A 22,491-nucleotide genomic window follows, 5' to 3' on the forward strand; every position below is an offset into this window, starting at 1 on the left:
GGTGCATGCAGGACAATGGAAATTCCACTTCTAATCTTTCCTCTCTCTGGCTATTTTGGACCCCTGCTAATCTCCAAATGACACTCAATATGATTTTCCAGTTCAGGTCCCTTATCAGATTTTGCCCCCCCTCCCCCCCTTTGTCATGTGTTTGCCACTGCATGTGCCCGTCCTCAGGCCACCGCTCAGACCTGTCAGCCGTCCATAGCTCTGAGCTGGCAGCCGTCCAGGATTTGTGTAAACATGTGCTGGCAGGACGGCCCTCCTCACGCCCACCGCACCAGCACTGCTTCAGCGCAGTCTTGTCGTGGCTTGTGTAAGTGGAAGTGTACTAACTTCCTTGCTTCCGCTCTCAGACGCTCTATAAGACAGCCAGGAGAGAGACATGTGGCATACCATCCTGGGGGTCTCCATAATCTACTCACTTCCCCGTGTCCAGCGTCTCCTTCAGGTAAGGCTGATGACGTGTGGAAGGGTAGCAGGGGGCCGGCCGAACGGAGGGCACAGCTGGGTATGGCTGCTCTGTCACTTTGTAGGCTGACAGCCTGACAGCTCACCTACTTTGACTTGCTCTGTTTGTCATAAATAGCTTGTGAAGGATGGCTGCAGAAATCTGTGCAGGGAGGTAAGGGAATGGACATTGCTGTCACTTACTGATGGCAAAGTGACGAGCGCCACCGGTCAGGGTCACTCAGAACTGGGCACACTGAGTAGAGGTGGGAGAGCTGACTCAATCAAGGTCAGGGGGCTGGGAGTGGACCAGCCATCGGGGGCTTTGTAGTCCAGTGTCCTGGCCGCCGCGCCTGTCGTTCTGCCATGAAAAGCTGGGGAGAGACCACCACGTGATTCAATCAACCAGTCAGTCGTGTTGCTGTGGGCCTTCAGGGGTTATCATAATGGGCTGGTTTTTGAGTATCTGTATGGAGGGACTTACAAAACACAGATGGAAAGACAAAAGGCACTATATAACAAGAAGGTTAGGTGGATGAAAGACAATGAATGACATGTCAGATATAAAGAGATACAAATATAATGGATATAATGAGAAAGACAAGTGGGAAAGGAACTATATGATGGATGGATGGATGGATGGATGGATGGATGGATGGATGGATGGATGGATGGATGGAGGAATGGATGAAAGGCACAATATAGATAGATAGATAGATAGATAGATAGATAGATAGATAGATAGATAGATAGATAGAGTTAGGTCCATAAATATTTGGACAGAGACAACTTTTTTCTAATTTTGGTTCTGTACATTACCACAATGAATTTTAAATGAAACAACTCCGATGCAGTTGAAGTGCAGACTTTCAGCTTTAATTCAGTGGGATGAACAAAACGATTGCATAAAAATGTGAGGCAACTAAAGCATTTTGTGAACACAATCCCTTCATTTCAGGGGCTCAAAAGTAATTGGACAAATTAAATAACTGTAAATAAAATGTTCATTTCTAATACTTGGTTGAAAACCCTTTGCTTGCAATAACAGCCTGAAGTCTTGAACTCCTGGACATCACCACATGCTGGGTTTCCTCCTTTTTAGTGCTCTGCCAGGCCTTTACTGCAGCGGCTTTCAATTGCTGTTTGTTTGTGGGCCTTTCTATCTGAAGTTTAGTCTTCAACAAGTGAAATGCCTGCTCAGTTGGGTTAAGATCAGGTGACTGACTTGGCCATTCAAGAATTTTCCACTTCTTTGCCTTAATAAACTCCTGGGTTGCTTTGGCTGAATGTTTAAAGTCATTGTCCATCTGTATCATGAAACGCCGCCCAATCAGTTTGACTGCTGTATTTAGATGGACTTGAGCAGACAGTATGTCTCTGAACACCTCAGACTTCATTCGGCTGCTTCTGTCCTGTGTCACATCATCAATAAACACGAGTGTCCCAGTGCCACTGGCAGCCATGCACGCCCAAGCCATCACACTGCCTCCCTCCACCGTGTTTTACAGATGATGTGCTATGCTTTGGATAATGAGCTGTTCCACGCCTTCTCCATACTTTTTTCTTGCCATCATTCTGGTAGAGGTTGATCTTGGTTTCATCTGTCCAAAGAATGTTTGTCCAGAACTGTGCTGGCTTTTTTAGATGTTCTTTAGCAAAGTCCAATCTAGCCTTTCTATTCTTGAGGCTTATGAGTGGCTTGCACCTTGCAGTGTACCCTCTGGATTTACTTTCATGCAGTCTTCTCTTTATGGTAGACTTGGATATCGATACGCCGACCCCCTGGAGAGTGTTGTTCACTTGGTTGGCTGTTGTGAAGGGGTTTGTCTTCACGATGGAAATAATTCTGCGATCATCCACCACTGTTGTCTTCCGTGGACGTCCAGGTCTTTTTGCGTTTTTGAGTTCACCAGTGCTTGCTTTCTTTCCCAGGATGTACCAAACTGGAGATTTTGCCACTTGTAATATTGGAGCAGTTTCTCGGATGTGTTTTTTCTGTTTTCGCAGCTTAAGGATGGCTTCTTTCTCCTGCATGGAGAGCTCCTTTGACCGCATGTTGTCTGTTCACAGCAAAATCTTCCACATGCAAGCACCACACCTCAAATCAACCTTTTATCTGCCTTTATCGGCCTTTTATCTGCTTAATTGATAAGGACATAACGATGGACTTGAACACACCTGCCCATGAAATAGTCTTTGAGTCAATTGTCCAATTACTTTTGAGCCCCTGAAATGAAGGGATTGTGTTCAAAAATTGCTTTAATTGCCTCACATTTTTATGTAATCGTTTTGTTCACCCCACTGAATTAAAGCTGAAAGTCTGCACTTCAACTGCATTGGAGTTGTTTCATTTAAAATTCATTGTGGTAATGTACAGAACCAAAATTAGAAAAAAGTTGTTTCTGTCCAAATATTTATGGACCTAACTGTAGATAGATAGATAGATAGATAGATAGATAGATAGATAGATAGATAGATAGATAGATAGATAGATAGATAGATAGATAGATAGATAGATAGATAGATAGAAAAGGCAATACATACAAATGGCTGAAAGGCACTATACAATTGCAGAGACAGATGGATAGATAGATGATAATGTGTGATATGCCATATATCTGAAAGGCACTATATAACAGATAGCTATGTACAGTACATGAAATATACCATATAACTAGATTCATGCATAAATATTGTATGAAAGGCACTGTGCAACAGTTAGATGGACATAAGAATGTAAGACAATATGTAACATATCAAAGTGTGAAATGTGAAGCGCTCTTTAAATATTAAATCAGTAAAAGGCACCATAGAGGTAGATATGAAAAGCCATATATAAAATTCATATATACATGAAAGTCACTGTATATGTGCATGAGGTCATTATAAGAGTATTGTGAAATTCTTACTTGCATAACTAGTTAAGCCAGATAGGAAATGCACTATACAGTATGGTTAGTTAAATATAAAAGGCCCAATTCAATATAGGACTGAATGATGTGTAGATGAATGGCACCAAAAGGACAGGTGATGAAATGCTTAGACAGATAAATTTGATATGTAAAATGTTAAACATAGGAAAGACACTCATGTCTTCCTGTAGCTGCGGTTGCACAGTAGTGAATGATTTCCTCAAACACATCTTCATTCTCACCATTCAGATGGTTATCTGCCCCTCAGCACAGATGACTCTCCTGTCTGCAGTGAGTTTCCTCTGACACTTTGTCAATCCTGCTCAGACTTATCAGTTACCTTAAGAAGCCCTCAATGTGTCTTAACCCACTTGCCAAGCTGGACCCCTACCGATGTATTCCTTGCCCTGTAAAGGAACGAGGGCTAAAACAGGCCCATCATAATCATGAATGTCACCTGTTAAGGTGACTTTTAGGTGCCTGAGAAGTTCTCAACAGGAAAGCAGCGAGTCACCTCTGCAAACTGATAGGGTGCACCACAATTTAAGTTGGGTTGTTAGTGGTGGGGATAATCTCGCCAACACTAAGGATTAGAATAGAGTGACCTGGGTGGCCTGTCAATGGCTTAACTGGCTTTATTCAGTGAGCACAATGCACCTTTAGACACAAACTCACACAGGGTGTTGATTGTAGGTGACAACTTTCTACTGATGACATCATGGTAGGAAGCATTAATTTAAAACAGTCTACTTGTCCATCTGTCTGGTACACATCCATTACAGGGGGCAAGGATGGGACCGGACCAGGAACTGAACTGAGGTGCCTGAAGTGGTGTGGCTGCAGCACTAACCAATGTGCCACTCAATGTAAAGTGAATTTGTTCTAAAATATTAACAAGTGCAAATGGTGTCTATTACTTGGATGATACGGCTGTGCTGTGGTAAGCACTTTTGCCTCACAGATCTACTATCCTCAGTTCAAATCACTGACCTTATGGTTGTCTGTCTGGAGTTTGCACTTTCTCCCCATGTTTTTGTGTCAGATTGTTTAGATGGCTTGATGTGCACAAGAGGGCTCTGTGATGGACTGGTGTCCAGGTTGGGGGCCTCTAAATTTGATAGATTTTAAAATGTTGTACTATGGACAAGCAGTGCTATCCGTCTAAGAAGGGTAAAAATAACCATATAGAACTCACTGTATTTAGCCTTAGTGTATGCAGTGCACCATCTGTAGAAATATATCTTGTAATTCATGTAGTGATAAAATGCATTGCATTTTTATTTCCAACATATGGCGCATTACATTTTTAGTAATAAAATTCATTGCATTTTTCATTTCGACAGATGGTGCATCACCAACATAAGCACTGCTTTTGCAAATCATATACCAAATAGCATATACTGTAACAGAAACATATGCATTGAATTTGTCATTCTAACAGATCACAGACATTTGTAGTAATAAAATAAATTGCATTTTTCATGTCAATGGATGGTGCATTTCAAACATTTGTAGTTATAACATGCATTGCATTTTTCATTCCAACAGATGGCACATCACAAGCATTAGCACTTCTTTCAAATTGCATATAACTGAGGAAACTTTCGACCACTTACACGGCAAATATGGTTAAATGCGTATCAATAGACTCTGCTGAAACAGTTGGTGGTGATGGTGTGGAAGATGAAAACATCAACTTACAATATCCGGTAGAATATCTACAACCGTTAACACCGCCTGGTCTTCCACCGCACAAATTACTGTTGAAAGAAGGATGTATCATGCTGTTATTGTGTAATTTATTTATGAGTGATGGGCTATGCAATGGGACAAGATTAGTTCTATTCAAAACCGGTCGAACAATTCTGACATGTAAAATTTTAACAGGCAACAAGAAAGGTAATGTAGTACATCTTCACTAATGACATTGGACACCAAAGGAGATTTTAGTATGACATTCGTATTAAAACGTTTACAGTTTACTGTTAGAAGAGCTTTTGCTATGACAATTAACAAATCACAGGTACAAAAATTCAAAAAAGTCAGTTTATTTATTAGAGAGAAAGAAACGAAATTCACTCATGGGCAGTTATACATTGCGTCGTCACGATGTAACTCCAAACACAGACTCAAAATTCAGCCCGATATTGACGAAAAGTTAACTCCAAAAATTATTTTTACTGAAGTTTCACAATAAAAGTGTAAGTTTAAAAAGTATTGCCGTGTTAATTTAAAATCCAAATAGAATGAAAACGTATAACATAATGAATACCTCTAACACAACATGAAACAATTTTCTTTCAACTTATTGCGATTTACTATTTTTCAATTCGTTAATTACTCACTGTAATGCAAAATAGTTAGTTCTATTATACATAAGTAACAATTCCCAAGAAAATAACAATGTGTTTAAATTGGACATCCACATTGCCATATGCGAGCGGCAGAGCCGTGAAGTGGCTAGTGCATAGCGCCCGCCTGGGGGTTGGCGAGCGAAGTGAGCAGGGGGCAGAGCCCCCCAGTCATACTAGAAAAAGCTCAGCGTTTTCCAGTTTTTGGATTTTCCAAACTCCTGTGACTTTATCACCTTTGGGATTCCAATTTTTTCAGCTTTCCCTTTGGATTTTTGCTCTTCTGACTTCCTATTATGAGCGTTGATCTTCTCTCTGACAGCTCTTTTCACTTATCTTTGGTCCAAGTGACTTTCTGTTTTTCAGGTACATGTCTTTTCAAGTATAGGGCTGAGCAGTTAGCCTACCAGGAGATGAAGAACAACCCCCCCGCCATATTTCTGCCCCCATAGCTGTCTGGGGAGTTACAATCATCCTCTTCTAACGAGGGATGGTGACATCACTCAGTATGCCACTCAGCTTTGCTCCTTAATGCTGTTACACCCTCACCAGCGTAGACTCACCTGACAATGGTGATAAGATATCCTACTGTTAACACCAATTTAACTGATGCGCTCCTTCCATTTGTTATCCATGCAGCCCCATTAATTGTATGTGATGCTGTGGGTCACACAAAGTGAGTTTTAATTTTGGAAACTGTAGCACTTGGCGCCATGACCTGGGTCATTTATTAAAACTGGATCAAACTGGGCTTCCAGGGGGCGCTCTCAGATCTTTGAGTCATTCCCGTCACATAACTGCAGGGTATGATTGAGAGGTCTACAGGGCATACATTAAAGGGCTGGCTGTATCCTGGACTCTGGCATGAAGGGAAGAGGAGAAGGAATTGAGGGTTAAAATGCTCTTAGATGAGAAAGCCAAGCGTAGACAGAGGACAAGATGTGTAGGGAGGCAAGTTCAGGGGCAGCGGGCATCAGCAGCATTATATCTCATATTTCAGATAGTGTGCACTCCCTGCACTCATCCATCCATTTTCTGAATTTGGTTCACCTCGGGATTTTAAGCTGCCCATATGACAGAAAGTGATGCAGGGTGGGATGTCAATGCTTTAAAGGGTTCACTCACTCATAGATGGTGTCTGACCATCTTACCATCAAGCCATCAGGGTGGCATAGTATTTAAGGCTTTGAACTTCAAACCCTGAGGCTGTAGGTTCACATCCTGACATCTGTGTGACCCTGAGCTAGTCACTTCACCTGCCCGGGCACCAATTGGGAAAACCGAAAGAAATGGATCCAATTGTGTCATAATTGTTGTAGGTCACCTTGGATAAATGTTTCAGCCTAATAGATGATAGAAAGTTGACTGCCCTATGTATCTGTGGTTGGAATTTCACATGGAGATGGGGACAACACCATCTATGAGGCCCCAGAGTGAGTGAGTGAACCTCAAACCCTGAGGCTGTGGGTTCAGAACCCGCTACTGCCACTGTGTGACCCTGAGCAAGTCACTTGACCAGCCTGTACTCCAATTAGTAAATGAAAAGAAATGTCGCCAGTTGTGTCCTAAGTCTTGTAAATCACCTTGATAAAGGTGTCAGTCACATAAGTGAATGTTAATGGAAAATGTGCAACCACGAAAGGTCATGATTTGAGCCCAAGGCTCCACAACTGTGGAACAGCATCCCATGCCACCTTTCCTGTGCTCATCCCTCCTTACATTTTAGGACATAATGGCAATAAGTCGTCCCATAGGACAGGCAGGCCAGACATGCCACAGCTGCTGGGATCCCCAGATGAAGCCTTCTGCTTTTCTATGCCACCTTCCCTGGTGACAATCCTGGAGCTTCCCCAGTGTTTAATGTGGTGATGAATGTGGAGGTGGGATTACATCAGGGGTCGGCTCTGATCCCTTTCTTATTTGCAATGGTGATGGACAGGTTGACAGATGAGATTACACAGGAGTCCCCGTGGACTATGATGTTTGCTGATGACATTGTGATCTGTAGCAATAGTAGGGAGAGGTGGAGATATGCGCTAGAGAGGAGAGGAATGAAGGTCAGTAGGAACAAGACAGAATACATGTGTGTGAATGAGAGGGAGGTCAGTGGAATGATGAGGATGAGGGAGTAGAGTTGGTGAATGTGGATGAGTTTAAATACTTGGGATCAACAGTACAGAGTAATGGGGATTGTGGAAGAGAAGTGAAGAAGAGAGTGCAGGCAGGGTGGAGTGGGTGGAGAAGAGTGACAGGAGTGATTTGTGACAGACGGGTATCAGCAAGAGTGAAAGGGAAGGTCTACAGGACGGTAGTGAGACCAGCTACAGTATGTTATATGGGTTGGAGACGGTGGCACAGGTGACAGAGCTGGAGGTGGCAGAGTTAAAGATGTTAAGATTTGCATTGGGTGTGACGAGGATGGACAGGATTAGAAATGAGGACATTAGAGGGTCAGCTCAAGTTGGACATTTGGGAGACAAAGTCAGAGAGGCGAGACTGGCAACATTGGACATGTGCAGAAGAGAGATGCTGGGTATATTGGGAGAAGGATGTTAAGGATAGAGCTGCCAGGGAAGGGGAAAAGAGGAAGGCCTAAGAGAAGGTTTATGGATGTGGTGAGAGAGGACATACAGGTGATGGGTGTAACAGAACAAGATGTAGAGGACAGAAAGATATGGAAGAAGATGATCCACTGTGGTGACCCCCTAATGGGAGCAGCCGAAAGAAGAAGAAGAAAAGCTGAGGTGTCACCAATTGCACGGCTGCAGTCAGATCCCAATCCATGTGGTCCATCATGTGGTGGGTCATCTGCTTCCCACCTTGTGCCACCGTGTGTCTTTACTCCTCCCTTCAGTCCAGTCTGCCAGGCCATTCTGTGCAGCTCCAGCATGCCCTGCTGATGCTCACCTCTGTCCTTCCACATAGATTTTTTTTTTTTTGGTAAAAAGGGAATTGCATTTTGTGAAACACATTTTTAAGGAATTGTTACTTTCTGAAAAAATATAATACTTAGAGATAATGTTTCACACCATCTCCACAATAGTTATAAGTAGTATAAGGCAGGCACATACTGTCAAACTGTCAGTATTTTTTAAAAATTCACCTTTGCTGGGAAGTGGGGGGCCAACCAATTATGAGCATTGCCAGACCGGGCGCCAAGGCAGAGACATCATCCATCAAAATGTTCTTGACTGATGAAAGGGGGAGGGGGGGGCAGACATCCATCAAACGGCTCTTGACAGAAAGCAGGGCCAATCAGGTGGAGGGGGTGGGAGTCTGGGCGGGGACAGGTTGTCATTCACCAATCCACCTCCAGGGGGCGGGGGCCATCCTTCACTTCCACCAATCAGGGGGATGGGCGGGGCCAACACTCACACCCACCAATCAGAGGAAAGGGGGCAGGACTTAAGGTCATCAATCAAAGTTGATTGACAGTTTGATGGTATGTGCCTGCCTTATACTACTGTTATATTTATTGAAAGTTTCCATAAGTGTATTATTTAAGTGTGTACTTCTTTTATTGGTGGCACAGTGGTGCAGTGGTAACACTGCTGCCTCACAATAAGGAGACCTGGGTTCGTGTGGAGTTTGCATGTTTCCTCCCATGGTCCAAAGACATGCAGGTGGATTGGTGATACTAAATTGGCCCTAGTGTGTGATTGGTGGACTGAGGCATCATCCAGGATTTGTTTCTGCCTTGTGCCCTTTGCTAGATGGGATTGGCTCCATCACTCCTCTTTAGGACTAAGTGGGTTAGAAAATGACTGACTGATTGGCTTACTTCTTCTATTCATTCATATACTTTTCCACATTAACAAAGAGATAATTCTAAGTCTGTTTGTGCGTGTCCTTCTTATTGCTATGTCTCTGCCATTCCAACCAGTGAAGTACCACAAACATGTGTTGTAATAAAACAAATTGCATTTGCTGTTCCAACAGATGGTGCCTCACAAACATTAGCACTGTGCTTTGACAAGCCCCATGCTAAATAGCACATAACAGAGTCATATGTATTGCATTTGTCATTCCAACAGATGGTGCCTCACAAACATTAACACTGTGCTTTGACAAGCCCCATGCTAAGTGACACATAACAGAGTCATATGTATTGCATTTGTCATTCCAACAGATGGTGCCTCACAAACATTAACACTGTGCTTTGACAAGCCCCATGCTAAGTGACACATAACAGAGTCATATGTATTGCATTTGTTGTTCCAACAGATGGTGCCTCACAAACATTAACACTGTGCTTTGACAAGCCCCATGCTAAGTGACACATAACAGAGTCATATGTATTGCATTTGTCATTCCAACAGATGGTGCCTCACAAACATTAACACTGTGCTTTGACAAGCCCCATGCTAAGTGACACATAACAGAGTCATATGTATTGCATTTGTTGTTCCAACAGATGGTGCCTCACAAACATTAACACTGTGCTTTGACAAGCCCCATGCTAAATGACACATAACAGAGTCATTTGTATTGCATTTGTTGTTACAACAGTTGGTGCCACACAAACATTAACACTGTGCTTTGACAAACCCCATGCTAAATGGCGCACAACCGAGTCATATGTATTGCATTTGTCATTCCAACAGAAGGCACATCACAAACATTTGTTGCTGTTTTGGTACTGCAAACATCTGTGATGTGCCATCTGTTGGAATGGCAAATGCAATGCATTTTATTACTACATGCACTACTGAATACAATTAATTTGATGGTACACTCAAACATTAATGCTGAGGTCTATAGCGATTATTTAAGTTTTAAGCCCATCTTTGGTGGAAAGCACCACTACTTTATTTCTGATTTGTTATTCTGTTCTGTTTCTTGGACTTTTTTCTTTGATGTCTCTTGTTAAACAGTTTGAGCTTCACGTCCTGTACGAAAATGTGCTATGGAAAGAAAAAAATGTTATGTTTTAAGATGTGACGTTATTATTAGGCTTCTAGACAGTGGTTCCTCTATTTTTCCTTTGCCTTTTGCTGTTTTCACTCATTTAAACTGATTACATTCATTCATAAACGTCCGTTAAGAAATCCGATCCGTCTCTCTCTCTCTCTCACCTCATCTTTACGCCATTGTTCTTGATTAGTTCACTTGTCTGCCCCTGCACGATGACTAAGCTGGCAATTTAAAATTATCACTCCAATTCATAAGTCTGTCATTAGTAGAGCAGGTTAACAAATCCTCTGGGAATGAAGCTCCTTTATAATGAACGCGGCACGAGCGGCGCTACGGCGCATGCTCAAGTTCAAGCACCTGTCTGCTTGGGCGCCACGCTTGTCATTGGGCCACCTCCTCCGCACGGAACAGGCGCTGAAATCGTGTATGCTGTAGAACGGGAATTTACATACGTGAGTGTTTAGGTATTATTTCACTTGTACTGCAGTTATATTCATGTTTTTACAAAGTAATAAATATGATTTTCCAAATATGGCATGATAATTCCAATCGGTATCTTAAGAAAGTAAATTTCACGATATAGAGAGTATAGACGCTGAAGAAAAGAAATGCCGAGTAACAGAATTCAATCCAGATTATGTTTAGAAGAATCATGAAGTGCGCTAGTAGGGGCGCAAACAGAAAACGCGGCGACCCACAAACAATCAGAGTTGCATCTTCGTAGCTAAAGTCTATTTTGCAGACGTGCATGGCTACCGGACAGTCTCTTTAATGATGGAAACACATGGAATTTGGAATAGTGTGAGTGCAAAGAGTGTCGCCTCAGAGCCCAGGTGAGCGGCGCGAGGGGTCGTGAAGCCGAATGAAAGGAGGCGTATAGAAGATTAGGGAAGCGGCCGAGGAAGTTGAGGACAGCTTCGGCACAGCCAGACAATAAACCACGCTTTTGTCTTTCGTGTACTTATACCTCTTACTGAACATCTACCTCTTATAACAAAGTTTCTGCTAATTAAAGGAGACTGCTTCCTGAAATCGCCATGTCGCTGGTCAAGTAATGTCCACAAGTCAGTCCCGAAATCTGTTGGGACCAAAGCCATGGAGCGGATCTATAAATGTGTCCTTTAGCTCTCTGCATTGTGTGATGTTGAAAGGCAAAAATCAGTCAAGCTGCTGGGTCTGTGACTTTGTTCTGTACAGAATGTGCCCGTTTGGAATCCTACGTGTGGTTTCCCGCTCGGTGCCAGGAGCGCATGCTCCTTTGCAAATATACGCAGAACTGAATGGAACGAGCGCTCCTGGGTATACGGAGCATGCGCACTTTTACTTGCATATGCGGGTAACAAAGCCCATTCAGTATCAGAGTTCAAGGACCCCTGTGTCCCACAACTCTCATAAATGGTTTGAACCGGCTCTGCTTATCGAATAAAAAGAAACAGCGGCGTCATACACACACACGCACGCAGACGCACGTACACAACTCCTACCAAATTAAAATTCCAAATCAACCCTTAATGTCGCTCTTTAGAGTATACATGCAGCGGGTATAGAAAAGAATTACCCCCTTTGAAATATTCCCATTTTGTTTGTTTTACAGCCTGAAATGAAAACACACAACTCAATATTTCTTCCCAGCTTTACTTACTCAATGCAACCTCTAACATCAAGTGAAATATATCAGAGCTACAGTTCAGAAGAATTTGAAAAAAATCAAAAACAAGAAATCCTGAGATGAATAAAGGACCTTCCAAATGTCATTTTGTTGACCCCCCTTTTGCTTTAATGACAGCCTTGAGTCTGTTGGGATTCTTCTCTATCAGCTTTGCCCACCTAGATTGTGTAATATTTGCCCCCCACTCTTCTTTACAGTTTAACTGTTCAAGTTCGCTCACATTGGATGGTGAGCGTTGGTGGTCTGCTATCTTCAGATCTTTCCACAGATTTTCACTGTGATTGAGGTCTGGGCTCTGATTGGCTACACCAGGACATTCACTTTTTTCTCCTTCAGCCACTGTGTGGTCCATTTTGCTGTGTGCTTCAGGTCATTGTTGTGTTGAAAGGTGAACATTCTGCCCATCTTCAACTTTCTGGCAGAGGGTAGCAGGTTTTCCTCAAGAATTTGATGGTATTTTGCTCCATCCATTTTCCCTTCTACCCTAACGAGAGCCCCAGGTTCCCCCACAACAGGATGCTGCCCCCTCCATGCTTTACGTGTATTGTGGATGGTGAGCTGCATTGGTGGACCATTTGGTATTGAGGCCAGATAGTTTGATTTTGGTCTCATCTGACCATAAGACCCTTTTTCCACTTGGCATCAGAATCTTCAAGGTGCATTCTGGCGAAGCTCAAACGAGCCTTCATGTGGCCTTTCTTGAGAAGTGCGACCCTTATAAACAAGTCACAATTGAGGAGCGCTTGTGAAATTGTTGTCACATGCACACCATTAATGACCACTCTGTGCCATCAAATCCTGTAACTCCTTCAAAGTGGCCATTGACCTCTCGGTAGCCTCTCTTACCAGTTTCCTCTTTGCTCTACCATTCAGTTTGGAGGGTTCTAGTCGTACCAAACACTTCTTTATGGTGGACTTTACTGGGCTCCTTGGGATTGATAAAGCCTTTGAGATGTTTTTGTCTCCATCTCCTGCCTTATGTCTGTCCACAACTTTGTCCTGAGATCTTTTGACAGTGGCCCCCCACCCCTAGTCAGGTGTTTGCTGTCAGTTGCACTACCAAGCAAGGGAATGAATGGACCAGGAACAGTTTCACTGATCACACTCATTACAACTGATCACCGGTGGGGGGAAACAAGTAACCGCAATGGAAATGGTGGGCACTGACACCTGAGTGAGTTTGGTGCTGGGGGTTGGGGTCCTTTAGTCATCTCAGTATTTCTTGTTTTTTATTTTTTTAAATTCTTCTGAACTGTAGCTGTGATATCTTTCACTTGGATGTTAGAGGTTGCATTGAGTAAGTAAAGCTGGAAAAAGTATTGGTGTGTGTGTTTTCATATAAGGCTGTAAAGCAAATAAAATTGGGAATATTTCAAATGGGGGGATTCTTTTCTATACCCACTGTATGTATGGACACAGAATCTCATTATCCATCCATCCATTTTCCAACCCGCTGAATCTGAACACAGGGTCACGGGGGTCTGCTGGAGCCAATCCCAGCCAACACAGGGCACAAGGCAGGGAACCAATCCTGGGCAGGGTGCCAACCCACCGCAGGACACACACAAACACACCCACACACCAAGCACACACTAGGGCCAATTTAGAATCGCCAATCCACCTAACCAGCATGACTTTGGACTGTGGGAGGAAACCGGAGCGCCCGGAGGAAACCCACGCAGACACGGGGAGAACATGCAAACTCCACGCAGGGATGACCCGGGAAGCGAACCCGGGTCCCCAGGTCTCCCAACTGCGAGGCAGCAGCGCTACCCACTGCGCCACCGTGCCGCCTGTTAATTTAAAACTGAAGAGTTTACTGTGTACATATTGTATTCACTTCAGTTTTCACTTTTGTTTATTTCTTTGGTCCGGCGCCTCCCTACTCCTGGGTACGAGAAAGCCCACACATATGATACGTCATTCGACTTGCCTTGATGTCCAGTTAGGCGAGTTTTTTTTAGGGTCCTCTCCACCAGACCTGAAAACCCCTCATTTTTTTAAACCACTTTTGGACCATAGTTTTTGCAAGAATATTACATCCTGTGGGGAACATCCCAGACACAGACAGGCGGACACTGTGGGTACAAAACCCAACGCACGTTTATTATACATAATCACAAATAAACAGCACACAACCCAGTGCCACAGTACCAGTCACCCACAAGTCCAGGCCTTTCCAATGCCTCTCTCTCTCTCTTCTGGTCCGCCTGCACTCCTCTCCTCCGAGCTTTGTCCTTTTCCACCCGACTCCAGCCCGCGAATGGAGGGAGGTGGCCCCTTTTATACCCACCCAGAAATGCTCCAGGTGCCTCCCAATGAGCAACTCCCTGGTGTGGCGGAAGTGCCAGCTGTGCACCCGGAAGCACTCCGGGTGTCCCTGGTCTTCTTCCCCCGGAAGTGCTGAGGACCAGGGCTCCTCAGGTATCTGGGTGACCCCTGGCGGTGACCTATAGGGTTAAGTATCTAAGCTCCCGTGGTCCCCAAAGCCACCAGGGCGGTCACCCCCTCGTGGTCTGGAGGAGGCGTAATCCCTCCTCCAGTCCTTCTGGGCGTCCCGGCTGAGTACCACCCCCAGCCACATTCCACAATCCGTAAGGGGTAAAGAGCAATCTAGTAGGTGTCTTCAGCAAAAATGATCAGAAGGACTTAAACTTGTGCAGGCCACATCAATACCGACCACTTGGGTGCACCTCCAAATGGGACACGAGGGGTTAAAGTTACTCCTTTCCACAAAACTTTGAGAAAAAAAATAGGGATTGGTAATATGGGAATGTGGAATGTGGATTTATGTGATTTCGAGGTTACTGATCACATCATTTATGATATTTGATTGTTTACCGGTGGTCCTAGCCCTCCGTGAGCCACACCCAGAAGGTTAGAAATGAGCCATTTCCAACATAAGCATGTGGGGGTTCGTTCTAGACGATTTTAGGCAGGCGCGTTGCTAGCTGTTACACTACTCAGGGGCTGAGCCCCACTTCTCTGATAAATAGCTGGATGGAGTAGCTGACCCCCTGGTGGAAGGTCCCCGCCATCAACCACTGAGATCAAAAATGCTAAACGGAAGGAGCAAAGGCTGGCATCTCGAAGATCAATTCATTAGACAGCGGCTAAACACGTGAGACCAAAGCCCCCAAACTCCCTCCCCGACTATGCCAGTGCTACTGATTTCAAGGCCAGTGATTTCGAAAATGAAGCTGTTTTTGATGGTTGATCTTTCACTGGGGGTCCAGCCCTCTATGGACCTCTATTGGAGGTTCCAAAATGACAAATTTCCATTAAAACTGAGAATATTTAGAGTTCAGACATTTAAGTTGAAGCACACATTTTAGTATTTGTAGAACATTAGAACAATTGGGACGAGAACAGATCGTTCTGGCCAGTCCTATCCATTTAGTTCTTCCAAAAAAAACATCAAGTCGAGTTTTGAAAGACCCTAAAGTAGGGGTCCACAACCATTTTTTCCCCTGAGTGCTCCTTTTACAAAATGAAAATGGCCGAGAGCTACTCGTGTTTTCTAACGTTTATTCTCATACCTTATTTGAGCCCAAACAAACTGAATAAGCACGTTTGGCCTGAACGTTTACAAAATGTTGGTGTCCACAACTCACATTTTGCACTAAAACATCATAAAAAAATATTTAGTGTATGTCTGTATGCATTTTGTAATGTTTCTCACTCACACTATTGAATTAAAATGTGAATGCTGTCAAAACAAAACAATGCAATTCCAAATCCACAGATCTGACTTCTTCATTTGTCATTTTGTCACATGTCACCGTGTCACTTTATTCACAGGTCCAGTCGCATGTGTGACGTGTTGTTTAGTTAGTCAGATGACTGGCACTGAGGTGTCTGGTGGAGTGGAGCCACTCAGGTTCACTCTTCTGGAGTCATTTAAATGTTTGTCTGTCAGTCTTGTTCTGAACTTTAACTTCATGACATTCACGTCAGACTCACAGAGGTATGGAGTCCCAAACAAAGCGGACATTTTCAGAGCTGCTTGGTTATCTGCCACTACGAAGCTCTCCAGAGATGCTGTTGAGACTTTAACTGCACATTATTTTGAAGGTTTACTAATATATAATATACTGGCAGGAGTACCCGGAGTTGCCTGGGAATCTATAACCGGTGAATTTCCCAAGAAACACAACATAGAAATAGAACAAGCAGTTTTCTGATTGACATTTTATTGTCATAGGTAACATACAGTGCATCCAGAAAGTATTCACAGCGCATCACTTTTTCCATATTTTGTTATGTCACAGCCTTATTCCAAAATGGATTAAATTCATTTTTTTCCTCAGAATTCTACACGCAACACCCCATAATGACAACGTGAAAAAAGTTTACTTGAGATTTTTGCAAATTTATTAAAAATAAACAAACTGAGAAATCCCATGTACATAAGTATTCACAGCCTCATTGTGAGCCTTACTGTTTAGGCTCATTTTGTATCTCATTATTGTTTGGCTGCTAATTAAGGAAAAAGAAACAATTAAGGGGTCCGAGTCTTCAAGAGCAAGTCAATTAAAATGAATTCCAAAGAGGTTAATCAGCAGTAAAAACAGGTGACTGATTAAGAAAAGGGTGAGAATGAAAACCTGAAGCCACTGCGGCCCTCCAGGACCGAAGTTTGAGATCCCTGATCTAGTTGAAGCCCAGGCCAAATGAACATGGCCGCTCTGCTCAGGGATTGTTGAACAACGTGCCGTCATGAGGTTTGTTTAGGCACAGTGAGCCATCCCACCTGCACTTCAGAACAGGTCACCCACCTGAAGCTAAGCCTGTTCAGGCCTGGCCAGTACTTGGATGGGAGACCAACCAGGATAAGCTTGGGTTGCTGCTGAAAGAGGTGTTGGTGAAGGGGGCGCTTACCCCATGGTCTGTGTGTGGATCCTGATGCCCCAGTGCAGTGATGGGCACAACTGTGCTGTAAAAATGGCACAATCCTTTCAAATGAGACGTAAACCCAATGTCCTGACTCTCTATGGTCATAAAAAATCCCTGAGCATCCTTCATGAAGAGTAGGGTGGTATCCCGATATTCAGGCTGAACTGCCCTCCATGGCCTAGTCATTCTGGAACCCTAAACATCCTCTGTCTCTCTCACCACTTCACCACCTAACAACAACATTTATTTCTGTAGCACATTTTCATACAAGTGATGAAGCTCAAAGTGCTTTACATGATGAAGAAAGAGAAAAAAGACAAAATAAAATTAGGGAACACTAATTAACATAGAATAAAAGTAAGGTCTGATGGCCAGGGATGACAAAAAAAACAAAAAACAAAAAAAAAATCCAGACGGGTGGAGGAAAAATAAAATCTGCAGGGGTTCTGGGGCCACGAGACCACCTGACCGGCCCCCTCTAGGCATTTTACCTAACATCAATGTCATGTAACATCAATCCTCATGGTATTCAAGGTTCACAAGGAAGAACTTGATGATGACAGTCATGTGGACTTCAATGAAGGGACATCACGGTGCTTTGATCAGGTGGTGGGGGCACAGGTCGCCACTTCAGAAAAACGGAAAAAGATCAGCAGAGAAAGTAGGGGTTAGTACGGATTACGGACCCACCATGAATGATAATGAAAATTAATTGAATATACATAGCTTCAGGATTAAACTAAAATGAAGTTATGAGAAAGCCATCTTACAATAATGTGTTTTTATCAGTTTTTTAAAGTGCTCCACTGAATTTCTATGCGGTCAGCTAGTCCAGATTTGAGGTGCATAACAGCAGAAGGCCACCTCACCACTTCTTTTAAATTTTGTTCTTGGAATTCTAAGCAGACCCCCATTTGAAGATCTAAGGTTACGATTTGGAGTGTAAGGTGTCAGACATTCCGAAATATAAGATGGAGCAGAGATGATTTAAGGCTTTGTAAACCATCAGCAGTATTTTAAACTCAATTCTAAATGACACTGGTAACCAGTGTAGTGACATCAGGACTGGGGTGATGTGCTCGGATTTTCTTTTCCTAGTTAAGATTCTAGCAGCTCCATTCTGCACTCATAATCGATTGATGTCTTTTTTGGGTGGTCCTGTGTGCTGTGGTGGGCCTACTGGTGCCCAAAAGGCCGCCGTTGGGTCATCCAGATGGGTGATACACATTGGTGGTGGGTGAAGTGGCTCCCCACTTTGAGTAGTGAGAAAAGTTCTCCATAAATGTAAAGAATTATTATTACGTTCAATGAAGGATAATAATAATAATGATTGATTACATTTATATAGCGCTTTTCTCAGTACTCAAAGCGCTATCCACACAGGGAGGAACCGGGAAGCGAACCCACAATCTTCCACAGTCTCCTTACTGCAAAGCAGCAGCAGCACTACCACTGCGCCATCTGTGATGGGGACTTGTGCAGATCAGTAAGCTACCCGCCTTGCAGGGACATGGATGTGCAGTCCAGCCAGCACGTGGCTGGGAGAACTGACCAGGATAACCGACCAACATCCTTCATTGCACAAACTTTACTGTACTCAAGTCATCAAGCACTCTCCATAGCCAAAATCCAAATGTGCACCAACAGCAGACAATGTAATCTACCGGGCTTCTCCAACGAAGGCGCTTGCCAAGTCAGTGTGGGCCATGTTGATGGTAGACCAGGTCGAGGTTCATCAGTCACACTTGTTTTGTTTTTTCCCACTCTAAACCTTTCTACCCATTCAGAAACTTTTCGTTCAGTCCTCCTGTTTTCACTTTCCACACTGCGCCAACACCCCTCTCAGTGAATTTCTGCCCAAAGAAATCTTATTATGGTACGTCGTTCAACTAAGAGTGCAATCCCGCAGCCGAGCCGCAATGCTCATTTGACCTTGGCTTCGACTAGACTAACGGCAGAGGGCCGTGCTGTGCGTGTTTGGACTACCCATAATCCATCACGAGTGGGTTGTGTTGCGTCAGCTGCAGTTACCGCCTTGATGGTTTACCCCTCACATCATTTGACAGCCCTAGTAACTCTGGACTCAACTAGAGCTCTGCAGAGATAGACGTTATCAAAGGCTTTGATTGGAGGTTGGAGGTGTGTGGGGGGGGGGTTGGGGATTCTACACAGGGTTCAGGCTTGGTTTGGTCTGGGTGGAGGCCCAAAATCATTAGTGGCGCACAACCCCCCCAACCCTGATGGCTGCAGGCTTTTCTTTCCCAGGAGACTCCAAACCTACTTATGCCGGCTGTTATTCACTTTTCAGTGTTTTGCACTCAATGTAGAAATTGCAAAGCCAAGGTCGTAAATTTTTATTTGAGTGTTCCCAGCGTTTATCTATATTACAGGGGAGTGTGTGTTTTTATTTTTAAGATTTTTAAATTCGTCATCCTAATCCTGATGTTTCACTCTACTCTTCCGGGTGTTCTGGTTGTTTGATCCATTATTATTATTCCCTAATAAGCTGCTGCAGCCTTTCATTACTCTGCCCGGCTGTGTGCTCTGCTTGTTGTTAACTGTCATTATTAGCACTCAATTAAGGTGGCAGACTACACAGAAAAACTCAATCAAATAGAAAACAAAAGAGAGCTAAGTATCAGAGGCTGTAGCAAAATGTTAAAACACAGGAGAGCGACGAAGAGTTGGGGCACCTTCAAATCAAACCCCCGTATACACTCTATTGCCAAAAGTATTTGGACCCACCATTGAATTCAGGTGTTCCAGTCACTTCCATGGCCACAGGTGTATAACATCGAGCCCCTGGGCATGCAGACGGCTGCTAGAAACTTTTGTGAGAGAATGGGTCATCTCAGGAGCTCAGGGAATTCAAGCGGGCACCGTGATAGGATGCCACCTGTGCAATAAGTCTATTCGTGACATTTCCTCAACTGTTAGTGGTGTTATAACAAAGTGGAAGCAATTGGGAAGAACAGCAGCTCAACCACCAAGTGGTAGGCCACGTCCAATCACAGAGCGGGGACAGTGCATGCTGAGGTGGGCAGAAGTCGCCAACTTTCTGCAGAGTCAATAGCTATAGACCCCCAAAAGCTCAAGATAACTACAGCGTAGAAAGAGAACTTCATGGAATGGGGTCTCCATGGCCGAGCAGCTTACATCACCAAGTGCAATGCAAAGCGTCAGATGCAGTGGTGTAAAGCCCACTGCCCACCACTGGACTCGAGAGCAGTGCAGACGAGTTCTGCAATCTGATGGACGAGTCTGGCCAGGAGAACGGGACTCGCCTGACTGCATTGTGCCAAGTGGAAAGTTTGGTGGAGGGGGGGTTATGGTGTGGGGTTGGGCTTGGCCCCCTTAGTTCCAGTGAAAGGAACTCTTACTGTTTCAGCATATGAAGCCATTGTGGACTATTTCAGTTTGGGGATGACAACATGACTGAGCACACACCAGGGCACAAAGCAAGGTCTATAAAGAAATGGAGGAGCGAGTTTGGTGAGGCTGCACAGAGAGAGCCCTGACCTCAACCTGATAGACCACCTTTGGGATGAATTTGAGCGGAGCCAGACCTTCTCGTCCAACATCAGTGCTTGAAGTCACCAATGCTCTCCTTGGTCACAAATTCCCATAAACACACTCCTACACCTTGTGGAAAGAAGAGTTGAAGCTGGTAGAGCTGCAAAGGGTGTGCTGACTTCATATTAAAGCCCATGGGATGTCATTAAAGTTCATGTGTGTGTAAAGGCAGGTGTCCCAATACTTTTGGCAATACAGTGTATTTTGGCAAAAAACTAAGTGAAACATCTTTCCAGACGTGAGTCGCCAGTTAGACTCACTGAAGATGGCGGTGGAACCCCTTAAGAGGAAGTCAGACTGGATGGGTGGGTCCAAGGAGCCGTGACGTGGAAGTGACACCACTGTTGCTGCCGCTTGTCTGATCTGTAAGGGAAAGAGGAGGAGAAAAATTAGGCAAGACCCTCAACTCGGGGATAGAATTATCATTAGATAAGCCCAAGCGCAGATGTGTGACAACACATAAACATACAGTGCCTTTTCGAAAATATTCACCCACCTCGGTGTTTGTCCTGGACAAGGAGAAGGAGCTTGCATGGGGCAATACCTTCCCCGAGATGACAGAGGGCAGCCTCCCTGAATTGCTGCTGTGCCAGGGGTCGGGAGTGTGGAAGCTCAACCCTGCTGGGGCTTGTGGTCACCACTCAGGGTGCACATGGAGAATGACCCAACTCTGCAAGGCCGCCACCACACCCGGAAGGAGATTGTGGAACACCTGGAGCACTCCTGGGTGCTCTATAAAAGGCCCCGTCTCTCGCTCTGGGAGGTGGAAGCGCGACAGCAGTCCTCCAGTTTTCAGTCACGGACAATTGTATGTCGGTTCATAGCGTGCATTGTTGCAATGTTACTTTTCTTGGTGATTTATTAAATTATGGACTTTTCAAATGTTCATTTTTTTCCCTGTGCTTAAAACTCATTAAAAGAGCGGCGTGATTATGTGGCGTATGCTACGCCGCGGGTTTGCTAGTATAATATAAAAGGGGCTGCCTCACTCCATTTAGGGAGCCAGAGTTGGGAGGAAGCGGACAAAGCTTGCCAGGAGGAGTGGAGGCCAAAGGAAAGAGAGAAATGGAGAAGAGTATATATTGTGGAAGATCAGCCCCGACACAGACAGACACTGAGACACAAGTCCCCAAAGCACATGTTTTACTTTTCTTTTGCTGCCCTTTACAGCACAGTGCACAAACACTAGCCATTAAGGCTCAGTCCTTTCTCTTCCTTGTTTCTTTCTCTTTCTTCCTCTCTCTTTTTTGTGCCACCTCCACTCCTCTCCCGCAAGCTTTGTCCTCCACCTCCCGACTCCGACTCCTCAAATGGAGTGAGGCAGCCCCTTTTGTATTATACTAGCAAACCCGTGGCGTAGCATACGCCACATAATCACGCCGCTCTTGTAATGAGTTTTAAGCACAGGGAAAAAAATGAACATTTGAAAAGTCCATAATTTAATAAACCACCAAGAAAAGTAACATTGCAACAATGCACGCTACGAACCGACATACAATAGTCCGTGACTGAAAACTGGAGGACTGCTGTCGTGCCTCCACCTCCCAGAGCGAGGGATGGTGCTGAACGGTGCTCGGGCGCGGAGAGCGGAACGGGGGGAGAGAGGAAGGACGCCCATTCTGCCCCTTCTGATCCCCCCCCATACCCCCCCCCCCCCCCCGACCCACCATTCATTGTTTTTTGCAGTTCCGCCTGCTTTTCTATATATAATCCACCAAGTCACCCG

General features: G+C 44.4%; 1 protein-coding gene across 1 annotated transcript in view; it reads left to right on the plus strand.

The window, feature by feature from the left end:
• The first annotated feature begins 282 nt into the window (after positions 1-282).
• Positions 283-22,491, plus strand: part of LOC114641125 (C3a anaphylatoxin chemotactic receptor) — a 53,783-nt gene continuing 31,574 nt past the window's right edge. The window contains exon 1 of the mRNA XM_028790234.2: positions 283-451. The gene's annotated coding sequence lies outside the window, so the exon portion shown is untranslated. The remainder of the gene's footprint in view (positions 452-22,491) is intronic.

The sequence above is a fragment of the Erpetoichthys calabaricus genome, chromosome 4, assembly GCF_900747795.2.
Source record: "Erpetoichthys calabaricus chromosome 4, fErpCal1.3, whole genome shotgun sequence".
Lineage (NCBI taxonomy): Eukaryota > Metazoa > Chordata > Cladistia > Polypteriformes > Polypteridae > Erpetoichthys > Erpetoichthys calabaricus.